This window comes from Athene cunicularia, assembly GCF_003259725.1.
Source record: "Athene cunicularia isolate RWA chromosome 1 unlocalized genomic scaffold, athCun1 chr1_part1, whole genome shotgun sequence".
In the NCBI taxonomy this organism is placed as follows: domain Eukaryota; kingdom Metazoa; phylum Chordata; class Aves; order Strigiformes; family Strigidae; genus Athene; species Athene cunicularia.
This window is the reverse complement of record NW_020799091.1, coordinates 12,170,418-12,176,434: the sequence shown is the minus strand read 5'-3', so window position 1 is coordinate 12,176,434 and position 6,017 is coordinate 12,170,418. Positions and strand designations below refer to the sequence as shown.

General features: G+C 35.5%; 1 long non-coding RNA gene across 2 annotated transcripts in view; it reads left to right on the top strand.

Annotated features, from left to right (window-relative positions):
• The window catches only part of LOC113484794, a 41,808-nt gene that overhangs the window by 15,435 nt on the left and 20,356 nt on the right, over positions 1-6,017 (top strand). The gene's annotated exons all lie outside the window — the stretch shown is intronic.

The following is a 6,017-nucleotide window of genomic DNA, read 5'->3' as shown; positions in this document are numbered from 1 at the left end:
TATATATATATATATATAAACTTTGCTGCACCAGCTTTTTGTAGGAACAAGCTCTCTGCTCTCTGTCTCTGGCATCTCTGTTGTTAAGTTGTACTTAATGCTAATTAGGACTATGACTGCTTCACAAGAGGCAGGAGAGTGTACTGAAAGCCTTGAAAATTTAGTACAACTTGAACAGCTTCACTCACTCTTTGTAAACAGTACTTGCCAGTGAAACTATACGAAAAAGGTCAGTAAAAATGCATCTCCAAAATGTAGTAACTTCCCTTGTGATACTCGGTATCCCGAGTTTTTAAAGGGCCGTATGCAATGTGCCTACAGCAGATAGGCCTGCTTCACTCTGGATGCTCCAGCATTTCCTTGGGCACCTCCAGAAACATGCCTCTGATAAACCTCCATAAGCCACGAAGCGTGAGTGTGGAATGACCTTTCCATGTGTTTCTGTTAATGTGGCCATGCGCTTACACTAAAACTTTCCCACCTTTTGCAAAATACTGTTGGAACTTTAGTTACCCTAGGTTTTCACATACCAGCTCTGTTCAGAGCAAAGCAGTAACTACATCCTCTTTACTGACTTCCATTTCTGTATCCCACCATCACATTTTCCATAAGTACAGATACATGTTACAGATACAGTGAACTTCTACTTTGTCTTTTTTGCTTCAGTGTCTAGTTGTCTGTGACTGTCTGTTTTGGAAGTTGCTTCACATTTAGAAGACACATAGGAGAATATGGATTGAAAACGGGAGCTGGAGTCCAGGTTTCACAAATGCAGGCTGCCACTCAACCTATAGTATCTACAGAAACAAGAAAACTAGAAAACACAACACTAAAATGCACACATCCTGATCCTCTATCTTCACCTGACTGTCTTTCCTAGGAAAGAGATAGCTTAGAAAGAGTTTTTCACCTCTAGGAATACTCCTGATTTTTAAGATTATACTGTGTAAATGCCACTTTCACTTCTATTTCACACTTTATTTCTTCTAGACTTTCTGGTAAATATAATCCAGTTCTGTTGGTTTATTGCAGCTGAATTTCCAAATTGCTCTATAATTTCTTCTTTATGGACTTAATGTCTGTAAAGGCTACACATGAGTAAGGCCATTGGAAATTGAATTTTCCTGTCATCTGGGTTAATAAATGCCAATATCAAAAAAATGTTATTCAACTGCCTTTGTATCTAAACATCGTCCCGAAATAACAATTCAATTACTGTTCAACTTTACAATACAGACATTTAAACCAAGATAGAATCTACAATAGTCCACATTTCATACTGTTGTAATTTTGAAGGTAAAAAGAGAAGCAAACACACAGTCCACATGATTTTGGCATTCTTGAGCCACAAAAACTACAATAATAAAATCAAATCCTCTTTGTTTTTGTTGTAAGTTTCACAGCTTCAGTTTCAACACTCAAACATTAAATACTGAACATATCTGATTTAAAACAAGGTAAAGGACAACAAATTCACCAGAGTGCTTTACAGCAGCATAGGACTAGAAAGCCATTGAAAGATTAGATTGGATTAATCCGTGTTGATTCTTGAAATCATTTGAAACCTGCATTTATCTGCTGTTGCTGCAGCAGCTCCTTGCTGCCAGGACACAAGCTAGCTAGTTTCAAACTGTGCTGAATATCTAAAAAATGATATAGTAATGCATGTATATAGCTGCAAGGGATTATACTCAATTGCTTTTTTGCACCATCTCCTCCATGGTACAAAATCTCTTGCCGTCTTTCTAGAACAGTACAAGATTAATAACTTCCATGGATCAGACACCAAGTGTATCATGAGACTGACACATAAGACACAAAAAAGGTACAGTAAATGTCTCCAAATGTGAGTGGTTAAGCAGAAATGTACCTAGCAAAGACAGCACATTGAACTGGAGATTAAGTAGTAACCCTTTGCTTTGTAACTCTCTGAAAAAAAGATGTTTATTTGAAGCTTGACTGTGCCTTTGAAAAGGGAGTCAATGAAAGCACATGTGTAGACATTAAAGTATATTTGCATTTGTTTAGGAAAAAAGCATTTGGTTTATCTGAAGAACAGGAATCCTGCCTATACAGAAACCAGTCAGAAGTCTGTGACATCTTTGAGTACTAGCCCTACAACAAAAAGGCTAAGCTTAGACTTGCCTAGACTTAAAACTGGGGTTTTACTTTAGTTAGTAGCTCTAGCTTTCCATATATATCTTTCATAGCAAAGCTTCTTCTGAGAATATATTAGTACTTAGATGAGTGGTGGGACCAGGATGGATACTTTGATATAGCACTATGAGAAAGCACAGAAAAATGTTATCAGTCCTGTTTCTTTTCCTTTCTCTCTTTCCTGCCTGCCCACCTTCTGTTTTCTCCCTCTGACAGTAATGTGAAGAGCATAACATTTTTTGAGGCAGTGAAAGCCTTTTTTTTCACCTGGTCCATGCTTTGCCTACATGTTTGGGAGCAACATGCTTCTTGACTTCTCCCTTGAGTCCTACCATGTAAAATGATGTATAGAGGTAATACAGAATGATGTAAGGAAACATCTGTATCAACAGCATTTTCTTTCCCTGGCAGATCCTACTCACTTTCTGTGGCAAGGCAGGCTCTTGAAAGTTTACGTGGCAGGTGATTTTCCTGACAGTTCTTTGCATGCGTGGGAGATGGAAGGAAAATTGGGAGAACAGGGATGGAAAAGTCCTGGAAATAACTAGAGAAAGAAGGGGAGACTAAAATGTTTGAGAATGTCTGTCCTAGAACTTTTCAACATCCCCTTCTCACTCATCTTTTAATATAGTTCTAAAGGAATGATTGTGTATATCTTTTGGGTATAAACAGATACCAACCAGCATCTGATTATACAAAGACATTCAAATAATATTTAATGGCTTGTCAATTAGAATCAGTGAACACTGAACTAAGTGTCAAAGACTGTCTAATTTGTAAATCTGAACTGTACAAAGTGGTCTTAAAGGGACTGAGTGAAATTTACGTGACAGAGACAGCTGAAAAGGTGATAGGATGTTGTGTTGTTGTTGTTGTTGTTGTTGTTGTTATTTATTTATTTCTATTAAAAAAGACATAATTCTATAAAAAAGGTATAATTCACAGATACATAGAAAGCACTCCACACTAAAGTCAAGTAACAAATACTCTCAATAGAGATACCAAAAATATCCTAAACTCAGAATAACGGAGTTGATGAATATTTTAAAATTTCTTAATAATTAGTACAAGATATAAATAGCATTTAAGATCTTATTTTTGAAGAAAGCAAGTAATTGAAAGTGATACCTAATTAGAAAAAAAAAAAGAAATCTAAGATCTAGTTTCTTCCAAGGATCTAGTAAAGACCATTCATCTAAGTTCTAGATATGTGAAAAACAATGGAAGGATTTATTATTGCAACAATGGCTGATCAAGAGCTCCCTAGTGGACTGGATAACAAAGTCAATGCAGGAGACAGATGTGGCTGTTCTACAGATCATGTCAAGCTAATATTTGATGATTTTTGGTATATTATGTATCTTCCTTTGTATGACATATTAATATGACATATTAAGGTATTTTTCAATGTTAAAATAATTTTTCCAATACCTTCCCTTCTTAGCTGTTCTGTGTTACAATGATTCTATATGCTTTTTCTGCCTTTAGCAAAAGCTATAATGATTTTCCCATAGTTTTGAAAAACTCTTCTTAGGTGGTAGCTGCTACTGAAGTAGCATGACAAAGTGATATGCAATGAAAAGCAGACTCATGTACTAAACAAAAAGTTCTGTTATCAACTAATGAAGTCTTGCATGCTATGGATTTGTATCTCATGGTTGACTGCCTTTATAAATGAATGAAATTAAAGCTGCCCCTGGAATCCACATATTCTTAGGCATCAGAGAATGGTGGGGTGGGAGAGGAGGCAATGCTTTTATAAATGTCAGCAGCATTGAATGACAGGGTTCTGTATGTTTAAATTTAGACAGAAAAACTGGCCTGAGGAATAGATTTTCTCATTTCTAATAAGGTGTGAGGCCTACCTGAATCTTTTTCCAAAGCTAAATCATTTTTAATAGATCTCGCCTGTACTGATTCTCCAATGTCTTATGTATTGTGTTCATGCAGATCCTTTCTTTCCTTGGAGACATTCTTACTTGAGTACCCATTTTCATGAGCTGTGTAGGCACATAACACATTTGAACATTGGCTCAGCTGAAATTGCCAATGGTTTCAAAAATTACTAAGAACTTACAGACATATAGATATGCATACAGAAATAACATGATCATATGACTCTTATTCTCACAGGAACAAAAATTAGAAAATAATTGTGTTTGTAAATGAAATAACAACTATCTATGGAAGATACAGGATCATATGTGTTAGGAATGAATATGAATGTAGATTATGGAAGTATCTATTAGCTAGTTTTGTTAAAATATGGATTATATGATTCTGCTTTTAGCTGGGCCATTCATGCTATTAATGGACTAAATGATACATGTATATTGGCAACCACCCTAAAACACAGTATGTTGAAAGTGATAAATGTACTTACATTTATATGTCCAACATCTCAGTTTAATTGTCATAACAGAAGTCTGGAAAATGATATAAAAATATATGACAAGTAAACATATTCTTTAGTGTATTTACAACAATTCCCTATGCACTTTTATTTCTTCATTAGTGCTGAATAGAGAAAATCCCTTGGTGTAGTTATATTAAAACATCTTTGCAAGTTAATGATGATTATTTTTCACACAGAATTTGAAATCCACCAGTATGAAGAAAGATCTAGATTGTCCTGAGTCAGCTCAGTAACTTGTGCTTTTTGGCCTTTATTAATAAAAGGCCTCTGACATATTTTCTGTGTTGAAAATATAAGAAAGAGAAAATAAATACAGTGAAGAGTAAAGGACAGGCACATGTTTTGTTCTTTGCAGAACCGTTGCATTTCTAAAACTAGAAGTTATTTTCTTACAAGGTCTTTGCAGTCTCCATTAATCATTTCTTTAGCTAAATCTGCCTGTTAGCATATTTCTGGCTTCCATTGGATGTTCCTAGCAGTTTCTTTAAGCAGCCCATGCATTTGTTTTTGACAGAGGTTGGCCTTAAGACAAAATCATCCATTCAAATCAATAACCATCATGCAACAATTGTTGACTAAGCCAATGTCTTCTCCTTCAGAACAAAGATCCAGTGGGAATACTGTATAATTTTAAATTTACTTTTATATCAGGGCTCAGCTATGCAATCCTACTCTGTCTCTCTCCACCTTGTGGTTGTTTTGTATCATTGCAGTCAATTATTTTAGGGCTCAAACTGAACATTATTGTTTTCTTGTGCATAAATCAAATATTTAAGAATGCTACCTTTTCCCATTAAGTTATCTATCTGATGGATGATATAGATGAAATTTATATTTGACAACTTTTAATGGAATAACTTCTGTCTTGCTCAGGAAAAGAGAAGCTGTTGATTACAACATGCTTTGAGCTTTCTATATCATGTCAGATATATTTTGTGATGTTTTGTCTTGAGACCTCAGCTAAGAGCACCATAAAAACAAGATGCATGATCAGAAAGCAACCTTCAGTGGATTTTTTGTAAACTCTTGATATTCAAATATAAGGGAAAAAAAAATCTGATTCTGCAATCAAAGACAATAGACTATTCCCTCTTTCCTTTTTCCAAAGTTCAAATTGGAGTAGATCAACAAAAGACCAGTTCTTATTATTGCTGTGCTTAATATTATAGCTAAGTGCCTGGTGACAGTGTAAATTGGGTGTTCTGGTTACCTCTGTAGCTCAAGGGCAGCTCATACTGTGAGTTAGTCATCTGAAGGCTGGGGAAGCCAACAGGTTCATCACCTAGATTACAGCTGGCAGGGGAAACAGCAGTATGTCCTTAATCCCACCTGCAAGTGCAAGTGCTACATCTTCAGCTGGAAAATGAACTTTGTCTTCAGTTGGGATTCACACTTATTTCTGGACTCTTTCTTGTGCTTAAATCACAAATACTATTTCCCTCCC